Here is an 11925-nt window from a genome sequence, read left to right on the forward strand (position 1 = left end):
TCTGTCTTTTTCAGCTTCAATGTAATCTTTACCTGCATCAGTACCATTCTGCAAATGCTAACAATTGCTATGCCAATTGCAGGTGAAACATTTACCTCCCCTGCATGCTTCAAAAGAGAAATTCAGAATGTCTGTCCACAACCTTTAAACTGGACATTGAGGCTGACCTGGGTAAAGAAGCCAAATCCCAGCTCTACCACTTCCCAGCATGTGGTCTTAGCTGTCACACTCTGCTGTAAGCTGCAGGTTGTTCATCTATAAATCTGGTTTAGTAAACCCTAACTCTAAAGGCTGGAGTAATAATTAAGTGAGATAATACATAAAAACAGTCAGCTCATCACCTAGCTCCAGGTAAGCATACTGCAATTGGTGCCTTCCCAGGTTGTACCTATGGTTGCAGTTGATGTTTTAATTACTGTCTTAGGCTGGGTTTTCTAGAGAATCAAAACCAGTAAAGCTTACAAATATATATAGGGAGGGAAATTTACATCAAGGAAATGGCTTACAGGTTTATAGAAGCTGGAACATTCCAAGTCCATGGGTCAGCATAGAGGCTTGGTTCTCCTGATTCATGTAGCCGCAGGGGCTGGAGAACTCAAGTTTGGCCGGACAGAGAGCAGAGCTCTTCTTCACAGGCTGTACAGACTGATGGATTCCAAGATCAGCAGGGAGGACCAAAGGTAAGCTGCTAGCTTAAGTACGAAGAGCTGAAAGTCAGACGAACAGGAGCCAGCTGCAGGATATAAAGCCAGCAGTAGACCAGGAACCTTGCCAGAATGTCCACTTCTATTCAATGCAGGCCACCTGACCAACCTTTTACTCACAGCAGATCCTATTATGGAGGTGATCACATTATATCAAATCTCATCATGGAAGTGATCACATCATAATACGACTGCCAAACTACATCACAACTGCCAAACCACTGAGAATCATGGCCCAGACAAGTTGATACACAACCTTGACCATCACAGTTACTCTTGTTGCAGTTAGCTGGGAAGGTATCTGTCAGGGACAACTCATCTGCCAGACTCTGAATCCTATTATTTATAATGCACGACATGTTCAATGCCCAAGACAACCAAGCAAACAGTCAAGGCAAGAACATCAGCTACTACATGCTCTTTGGTGCCCAAAGAATAATTCACTCTACTAGAACTAGAGTCAATATTTATTGAACTGTAGGTGACACATTTTGTAAACCTCAGTATGAATTACATAATAAACGTTTTCCAGGAAATCTACCTATAATTGTTCTATTTTCTTTATGTTTATTCTTTCCTTTCTGAATTAATTTGCTTTTGAATACAAACTCTGGAAAGTATACTTCTGATTGAAAGGGTCTAGTTTAATGGAATTAATGTAAAAGAATTAAAATTTAAGAAGTTTAAATATGCATAATCTATTTTAATAATATAGCAATAGTAAAGCATTAAAACACATTCTTTACAACTTCTGAGATCTTCACACTAAGCAAAAAAAAAAAATCATGACATAGTATTGTTTGTTGCCATTGAGTTGATTCTGACTCATGGCTACCTCCTGTGTGCAGAGCAGAACTGCCCTATAGGGTTTTCAAGGTTGTGGTCTTTTCAAAACAGATTTCCAGGCTTTAATTCCAAAGCTTTCTAGATACATTCAAACCCCTAATCTTTTGGGTAGTAGTCTAGCACTCAACCATTTGCACTACCCAGGGACCTGTTCCTGACGTATAGTTTCATATATATTCAGATGATTGACTACATTACTCATACTCATTGCTGTTGAGTAAATTGCGACTCATAGCTACCCTATAGGACAGAGTAGAAGTGCCCCATAGGGTTTCCAAGGCTGCAAATATTTACAGAAGCAAACTGCCACATCTTTCTCTTGTGGAGAGGCTGGTGGGTTTGGCTGGTGGGTTCCAACCGCTGACCTTTTTGTTACCAACCAAGCGCTTTAACCACTGTACCAAAAGTGCTCCATATATATATATATATATACACACTTATTTTTCCATTAAAAAAAGAACTTCAGTGTAAGGCACTGTTGTCCAAGAGTTAAATGGAGACTAAAAGTCCACATGATACCACCTCACTATAATGCTTCTCAAACATGTCATTTACCCTACCACAGACATGAGGGTAATAATAGCACTCACTCAGCAAGCTATTTGAAATGGTATTCCTCTCAAAGCACTAAATGGTGTTTTTCCTTAAAAAAACAAACAAAAAATAAAACTTAAAAAAAACGATTATTTTATCCTAACAACAATAATTACAGAAGAACTAGCGAATGTCTTGAAAGGGGGAAAAAAAACTGTACCAGCTATTCCAGCCTAGAAAAAGCTTTCTAATAGTTCCTGTGTTTTTGTAAGAGTCCCAAGGAATGCATTTCCTCTGTTGTCTAGTAATCCCCACGATAAGAAGGGATAAAGTTAGAAGTGTGTCCTTGGTTCAGATGGTGTTTAATGAGAAGTTAAGAGCTACCTGTACAACTGGGCTCAAGAATCAAATTTCTCTTGGCCCTCTAAGGATTCAAAATACTCACCTAATGTCACATCAAGGACAGGATCACAAATTTTTAAGAATATCTTAATTTACTATCATGAAATACATTAGCACTGAAACTTCAGGAAAACTGGATTCATGAATTATCAGAAGTCTGCAACATGGCTTTTAAGTAAAAACAGGCACTTTGCTCTTTAGTGCTTATCTGCTGTCTTTCAGTAATAGTTTTCTGGGATAACCGTTCCTCCCATGGGTAATAAGACACCTAAAAGACACATTTTTTTTCAAGTTCTTACCAAAAGTTCATCTGAAGGTAAAAAAGTCATCCAGGAAAGTAAAACTTTAAGTAGATAAAGTATTGTTTATATGCACTACACCAAGCAATCCACTCAGGGTTTTAACAGTTTTAAAAATTAAACCACGGTACGGGTGAACAATGACTGGTGTAGTTTCGATGAGGTATTACTTTGACATTTTAGTCTCAGAGGGGGTTTCCCCAGTATCCAATGTCTTCAACAACCAGAAAAGGCCAGCAGCTTCTCGTATCCTACGGGATTCAATACAGAATGCCTGCACCTCTATAAACAAGTCCTGCACATTAATAATTTTGTTACGGATCAAGGATCGGAGGAAGACACAGACAAGGTGCACCAAATGATACTTAAATTGTTCACAAGTAGAGATGTAATTGGATATATAAAGGTGGATAAATTTAAGAGGTAGATCAACAGCTGTAGTTAGCTGATTTAGAACTTTCACTGAATGTAAGGACATGTCCATATTGACCAGCACTTAAAAATACTTGGTTATCTGGCTCAACTGCATTAATTTCAGCAACATTTCTATAGCAACTAAAGACTTCTTTTCCACGAGATCAGGAAGATCGGCTGGAGTCAGGCCAATATGATAGACAAGTTTTGCATTTTTTTTCCAACTCACCAAGGAACGTGTTTGTTGAGGAGAAGATAAGGGGTATTTGAAGGCTTTGGCCATTGTTTGCTTCATCTCTATACCAGTGCTACTCTTAACAGACATTGACTTATTCCACTGAATTGCATGGTCAGTCTCTGTCAGATTTAGCCATGCCAACTCATCCTCACAAACATGGAGTGGAGGTGTTAGAAAAACGCTGGTCGAAAATGGCTTTCAATAGGTGGTTTTGGTCCACTGACTAAAGCTTCCGTGTTTTGAGAGGCAACCAAGCTGTCAAATCCAAAACTGGAAGAATTGAGGTCTGGGTCACTGAGAATGCTAGGGAAGCTAGCTTTACTCCGTGTTGGCAATTCTGACTGGCACTCAGCTAAGGCTGCTTGAAGCCCACTTATGTCCACACACTGGCCCCTGTTTCCAACACCCATGAAAGCAATCTGGCAAGGTGCTTTTAGAAGAGTTCCCTTGGTGGTTCCAGCATCGGCTGGGAAAGAAAAAACTTTTCTCTTGGAGTTATAGGAGGTAAAAACCCTGAGAGTCGTGGCCAGTCTGGCTCCTGGCTGCCACGCGCAGGCTTCACAGGGTTGAACAGGTGCTTGAAACTGGTAATAAAGGGGTTGGCAGTGAGCAGGTTGAAGTTGTCAAGGATTTCATTTTACTTGGATCCACAATCAACACTCATGGAAGCAGCAGTCAAGAAATCAAAAGACACATTGCACTGGGCAAATCTGCTGCAGAAGACCTCTTTAAAGTGTTGAAAACAAAGATGTCACTTTGAAGACTAAGGTGAACCTGACCCAAGCCATGGTATTTTCATCGTATGCACACAAAAGCTGGACGATGAATAAGGAAGGCTGAAGAAGAATTGATACCTTTGAATTGTGGTGTTGGTGAAGAATATTGAATATACCATGGAATGCCAAAAGAACAAACAAATCTGTCTTAGAAGAAGTATAACCAGAATGCTCCTTAGAAGCAAGGATGGCGAGACTGTGTCTTACGTACTTTGGACATGTTATCAGGAGGGATCAGTCCCTGGAGAAGGACATTATGTTTGGCAAAGCACAGAGTCAGCAGAAAAGAGGAAGACCCTCAATGAGGTAGACCGACATAGTGGCTGCAACAGTGAGCTCAAGCATAACAACGACTCTTAAGGATGGCTCAGGCCCAGGCAGTGTTTCATTCTGTCATGCATAGTGTTGCTATGAGTCAGAACTGATTTGATGGGACATCGCTGTTACCCTGTGTTGGGCTTTGTTTTTTGCTTTTTTAATCTTGCTTTGTTTTTTTGGGTTTCCCTGTCTGGGTTGATTTCTGGTTGCTCTGTCCAGTGTTCTAGTCTTGGGTTGATATCTGATATTATTGATTTTCTAACCAAAGAACTCCCTTTAGTATTTCTTGGGTTTTGGTTTGGTTTTTACGAATTCCCTCAACTTGTGTTTATCTGGAAATGTCTTAATTTCACCTTCATATTTAAGAGACAGTTTTGATGGATATATGATTCTTGGCAGGCAATTTTTGTCCTTCAATTTTTTAAATATGTCCTCCTGTTGCCTTCTTGCCTGCATGGTTTCTGCCAAGTAGTCCGAGCTTATTCTTATTGGCTCTCCTTTGTAGGTGACTTTTCCTTTATCCCTCACTGCTCTTATACTTGTCTCTTTATCTTTGGTTTGGGCAAGCTTGATTATAATATGTCTTGGTGACTTTCTTTTGAGATCTACCTTATGTGGAGTTCGATGAGCATCTTGGATAGATATCTTCTCATCTTTCACAATATCAGGGAAGTTTTCTGCCAACAAATCCTCAACAATTTTCTCTGTATTTTCTGTTATCTTCCCTGTTCTGGTACTCTAATCACTTGTAGGTTATTTCTCTTGATAGATTCCCACATGATTCTTAAGGTTTCACCATTTTTTTTTTTAATTCTTTTATCTGATTTTTCTTCATATATATTAGTGTCAAGTGATTTATCTTTGATTTCAGAAATTCTAGCTTCTACTTGCTCAATTCTGCTCCTCTGGCTTTCTACCGAGTTATCTAATTCTGTAATTTTATTATTAGTCTTCTGAATTTCTGATTTCTGTCTATGGATTTTTCCAGCTTATTAAACTTTTCATTATGTTCCTGAATAATCTTTCTAATTTCTTCAATTGCTTTATCTGTGTGTTCATTGGCTTGTTCTGCGTATTGCCTCATTTCCTTCCTGATGTCTTGAACGGAGGCTGAGAACATTTCCCTTGAGAATAAGAACAAGACAAGGATGCCCTTTATCACCACTCATATTTAACATTGTGCTGGATGTCCTAGCTAGAGCAATAAGGCAAGAAAAAGAAATAAAGGGCATCCAAGTTGGGAATGAAGAAGTGAAATGCTCCCTCTTTGCAGATGATATAATACTATACATAGAAACCACAAAAGCCTCCATGAGAAAACTACTGGAACTAATACAAAGATACAGTATAGGCACAGGATACAAGATAAACATATAAAAATCAGTTGGATTCCTATACACCAGTAAAGAGAATGATGAAAAGGAAATCAGGAAAACAATACCATTTATAATATTCCCTAAAAAAAAAAAAATACTTAGGAATAAATCTAACCAGGGATATAAAAGGCTTATACAAAGAAAACCATAAAACACTATTGCAAGAAACCACAAGAAATCTACGTAAATGGAAAAACGTACAACAATCATGGATAGGCAGACCCAAAATTGTGAAAATGATAATTTTACCCAAAATGATTTACAAAATATGATGTAATCCTATGCCAAATACCAACAACATTCTTTAAAGAGATGTAAAAATAACCATTAACTTATACAGAAAGGGAAGAAGCAGGATAATGAAGCACTACTGAAGAAGAAGAATAAAGTAGGAGGACTAGCACTACCTGACCTCAGAGCCTACCATACAGCTACGGTAGTCAAAACAGCCAGGTACTGGTACAATGATACATTGACCAACTGAACAGAAATGAGAACCCAGATCCAAATTAATCCGCCTACACTTACCAGATCTTTGACAAGGGTCCAATGTCCATTAAATGAGGAAACGACAGTCTTTTAACAAATGGTGCTGACAAAACTGGATGTTCGCCTGTAAAAAAATGAACAGGACCCATACCTCACACCATATACAAAAACTAATTCAAATTGGATCAAAGACCTAAATATAAAACTAAAAAATTCATATAAGAAAAAATAGGATCAACGCTAGAGGCCCTAATACACGGCATTACCCGGATACAAACCATAGCCAACAACACACAAACTTCAGAAGATAAGCTGCATAACTGAGATCTTCTAAAAATTAAACACTTATCCTCGTCAAAAGATTTCACCAAAAGAGTAAAAAGAGCACCAATAGACTGGGGAAATTTTTTAGCTATTATAAATCATACAAAAGTCTAATCTCTAAAATCTGCAAGAAAATCTAACATCTCTACAACAAAAAGACAAATAAACCAATTAAAAAATAGGCAAAAGAAATGAACAGACATTTCACCAAAGAAAACTTATTCAAATGGCTGACAGGTACATGGGAAATGCTCAAGATCGCTAGCCATTAGAGAAATGAAAATCGAAACCACAATGAGATACCACCTCACCCCAGCATTACTGGAACCAATCAAAAAAACAGGACATAACAAATACTGGAGAGGCTGCGGGAAGATTGGAACTCTTATGCACTGCTGGTGGGAATCCAAAATAATGCAACCGTTTTGGAAATTGATACGGTGCATCCTTAGAAAGCTAAAAATAAAAATACCATATGATCCAGCAATCCCACTGCTAGGAATATATCCCAGAGAAATAAGAGTCATCACACAATTAGACATATGCACACCCATGTTCACTGCAGCATTGTCCACAATAGCAAAAAGATGAAAACAACCTACATGCCCATCAACAGATGAATGGATAAAATACTATAGTACATACACACAATGGAGTATTATGCAAAGATAAAGAACAATGATCAATCTGTGAAGCATCTCACGACAGGGATGAATCTGGATGGCATTATACTGAGTGAAATAAGTCAATCACGAAGGACAAATACTGTATGAGACCACTACTGTAAAAGCTCATAAAAAGGTTTACAAACAAAAAGAAACAATCTTTGCCGGTTACAAGGGAGGGGAGGGACGGGGATGGAAAACACTAAACAGACAAATAGATAAGCAGTAACTTCAGTAAAGGGTAAAACAGTAGACAACACTGTGGAGGCCACCACGACTTGTACAAGCCAAGGTCATGGAAGCTCCTTAGACACATCCAAACTCCCTGAGGGACTGAACTGCTCGGCTAAGGGCTATGAGGCCCATGGTCTCAGGGAACATCTAGCTCAATTGGCATAACACAGTTTATAAAGAACATGTTCTACATTCTACTTTGATGAGTAGTCTGTGGGGTCTTAAAAGCCCGTGAGTGGCCATCTAAGATACTCCACTGGTCTCACCCCTTCAGGGGCAAGCGAGAATGAAGGAAACTAAAGATACAAGGGAAAGATTAGTCAAAAGGACTAATGGACCACATCTACCACGGCCTCTACCAGACTTAGTCCAGTAAAACTACATGGTGCCTGGCTACCACCACTGACTGCTCTGACAGGGAACACAATAGAGGGTTTGGACAGACCTGAAGAAAAATGCAGAAAAATATTCTAACTCACAAAAAAAATACCAGACTTACTGGCCTGACAGACTGAGAAATCCTGAGAGTATGGCTCCCAGGCACCCATTTAGCTCAGTAATGAAGTCACTCCTGAGGTTTACCTCTCAGCCAAAGATTAGACAGGCCCATGAAACAAAATAAGACTAAAGGGGCACAACAGACAAGGGGCAAGGACCAGAAGGCAGGAGGCAGCAGGAAAGGTAGTAATAGGGAACCCAAGTTTGAGATGGGACAATGTTGATATGTTGTGGGGTTGTTAAAGATGTCATAAAACAATATATGTATTAACTGCTTAATGAGAAGCTAGTTTTTTCTGTAAATCTTCCTCTAAAGTACAATAAAAAACACAGTTGGAAACAACCCAAGTGTCTATCGAAAGATATTGAATACACAATACGTGACATAAAGATACATGAAATATGTTGCAGCCATAAAGAGCAACGATGGATGAACCCTGAAAACATTCTCTTGAGTGAAATAACTGAAATCCCAAGAACAATTACTGCATGATCCCACTTACTTGAAAATCTACAATATGCAAAGATATAGAGCAGAATGAAGGCTAGGAAGGCTGGAGGCAAAAATCATGGGGAGTAATTGCTAAAAACAAAGCAAGGACAACAAAACAAATATTCAAAACCAAATGAAAAGGAACCTAAGAAATTCTAAAAAAAAAAAAAAAAATTTTTTTATTATTAATAATGTATTTAAAATATGTTATAGCTTACTATATAAAGGCAGGCCAACCACCATTCTGCCAACAAACCAAAAAAAACCCAAACCCAGGGCCATCGAGTCAATTCGGATTCATTGCGACCCTATAGGACAGAGTAGAACTGCCCCCATAGAGTTCCCAAGGAGTGCCTGGCGGATTCGAACTGCTGACCCTTTGGTTAGCAGCCGTAGCACTTAACCACTACGCCACCAAGGTTTCTACAATATGCAAAGATATAGAGCAGATTAAAGGCTAGGAGGGCTGGAGGCAAAAAGCATGGGGAGTAATTGCTAAAAACAAAGCAACAGCAGCAAAATGAATACTCAAAACCAAATGAAAAGGAACCTACGAAATTCTACCACATACTGTTAATATTGTATTTAAAATATGTGATATTTTACTGTATAAAGGCAGGCCAACCACCATTCTGCCAATGAAAGAGTACATAATTACTACAAAATGTGGTCGTACCAGAAGAAATAGATGGTGCCTAGCTACAACTGATGACTGCCCTGACAGGGAACACAACAGAGAACCCCTGAGGGAGCAGGAAAGCAGTGGGATGCAGACCCCAAATTCTCATAAGACCTGACTTAATGGTCTGACTGAGACTAGAAGGACCCCGGTGGTCATGGCCCCCAGACCTTCTGTTGGCCTAGGACAGGAACCATTCCCGAAGCCAACTCTTCAGACATGGATTGGACTGGACAATGGGTTGGAGAGGGATGCTGGTAAGGAGTGAGCTTCTTGGATCAGGTGGACACTTGAGACTATGTTCGAACCTCCTGCCTGGAGGGGAGATGAGGGGGTGGAGGGGGTTAGAAGCTGATGAAATGAACACGAAAAGAGAGAGTGGAGGGAGAGAGCGGGCTGTCTCTTTAGAAGGAGAGTAATTGAGAGTGTGTAGCAAGGTGTATATGGGTTTTGTGTGAGAGACTGACTTGATTTGTAAACTTTCACTTAAAGCTCAATAAAAATTATTTAAAAAAAATGTGGTCATCATGTTGGAAATAACATACACAGCAGGCTGGTTAGGCTACAAGGAATCCATTTGTACTACAGAGAAGCAGTTACTGGATCATTCCAGAAAGAGGTGTAGAATACACTATAAGGAAGGAGACTCACCATAAGGCACAGAAGTCCTTGGGTGGGTACAAGCAAGGTTGGAGGCCTGTGTGGAGTCAACTGGGGTCCATCATGTTCACCTGATACCCTATGGTTTGTCTGTAGCTGCACATAACATTGGGGAAAATAAAGAAGGTCAGGTCACCCTATCAGAAAAACAGAACACTGAGATGAGCCTCCCAGTGCTAGCAGCATCCTAATGGCTTCAGAAAAGAAAGGAGTTAGGAAAATAAGATCATGTCTATTCACAGGTGGGCTTCCCCATGCTCTCTAAATCCAACCTCCCTCAGGGCCAGGGCTTCCCCAACGCCCTCCCTTGTCACTTATCTGACCTCAACCCCTGCCTTGCTTCTCCCACTCCCACTGAACTGGCACCAAGCCTACCTGGGAAAGTGGGGATCAGAACCGAGAGATGAGACACACCAGAGGAAAGTGAATACATTCTCTCTTTGGGGTCCCGAGGCCTCCTGTGACAGAAGAGACAAGCGGTGTGGCTGGGAAATCCTGCTACAAGAGGGATCTGTCATATTCTTCCAGATTGTTCAAGGAACACACACCCAGTTCCTCATCTCCCTTACCTGTCTGCTCCCCTGAGCCACCAGAGTGAGGCCCGGCCCCACATACCTGCTCAGGTTTGACTGAGACCTTCACCTGGATCTCAGGTCTCCCAGCACAGGGACACATCAGAAGGTTCACACTGCCCACAGCCACGGCTGGAGAGATTCTGGCTGTGAAAGTCTGGCTGTTTTTCAGCTAACTGAGGTCCCGTCAACTCAGGGTTCTTGGACCCTTTCTTTCCAGGCCCAGGTACTAACATATTTTCCTACCTTCTGGTTACTGGTGCTCTCTGACTCTAGAAAGGCTCCCCAGCTCTGAGGGGCAGCCTTTTCGTAGGACTGCCAAGCCAGGCTTGGGCCAGGTGCACCTTTCCACCTTTCTTATCAAAGTGAAATCTTTCATTTTTACAACTTTAAGGGGGTCCTCTACAGCAGATCTGCCCAACATAATATGTCCTCTGATGTCCTGATTATTACTTCCATGGTTCTTGATTGTTGATTAAAAGGCCATGAAATCCTTGACAATTTCAAATATGTCTCTATTTCCTTCGGTTGTCCAGTGTGACAAATTTCATTTTCTTTATGTTCAGCTATAATTCATACTGAAGGTGTGATCTTTGACCTTCATCGGGTAGTTCTTCAAGTTTTCTTCATTTTCAGCATGCGAGGTTGTGACATCTTCATATCCCAGGTTGTCAATGACACTCCTCCAATCCTCATGTCCCATCCTTCTTCATATATTCTGGCTTGTCAGATTATTTGTTAAACATACAGATTGAAAAATAGGATGAAAGGATACAATATTGCTACACCTCTTTTCCATGAACACATGGAAGGGCCTACATACCCCAAATGCCCCACTCACAATCTCTGATAAAGTACCTCAATGATGTCTAACTGTTCTTGCTTAGCACATTCTAATAACACACAGGCACTTACACAGACAGATACACACACTCTGACAAGTGTTGTAAATATTTATCAATTCACTCTCCACTGGGAGCACTGCAAGCCTTGATTTGTAAAGGCTGACAATTTACCTGATACAAATAATCCCGCCACGGCCCATTTCAAGGTGCCAGCCTGATGTCGCTGGTCCACAGTTGGGCATATATATGCTCCATCTACTATCCCAAGTTAACAGGAGCTGATTCCAGCATAACTGATCCACTCTCCTATGAGTATGTACACACATTCCACCTGCACCACGAGAAGAACCCTTAACTCCCATCCCTAATATGTAAACCAAATATCACTATATATCTCCAGAACACGCATCTCACAACTCCTGAACACACACATACAAATACTACCCATACCCTGGATATACAGACATACCACTTTTACTACCTATAGTTTTACTAAAAATCTATGGACCGTCAATATTCACAGCCATTCCTACAACTATATATATGCTCTCCACACTTT

The 11925-nt window shown here is 40.3% G+C and overlaps 1 pseudogene; it reads right to left on the bottom strand.

The window, feature by feature from the left end:
* Nucleotides 1-2684: 2684 nt before the first annotated feature.
* Nucleotides 2685-4065, bottom strand: LOC126071549 (CCR4-NOT transcription complex subunit 11-like; annotated as a pseudogene).
* Nucleotides 4066-11925: the final 7860 nt, after the last annotated feature.

This window comes from Elephas maximus, chromosome 3, assembly GCF_024166365.1.
Source record: "Elephas maximus indicus isolate mEleMax1 chromosome 3, mEleMax1 primary haplotype, whole genome shotgun sequence".
NCBI classification, from domain to species: Eukaryota; Metazoa; Chordata; class Mammalia; order Proboscidea; family Elephantidae; genus Elephas; species Elephas maximus.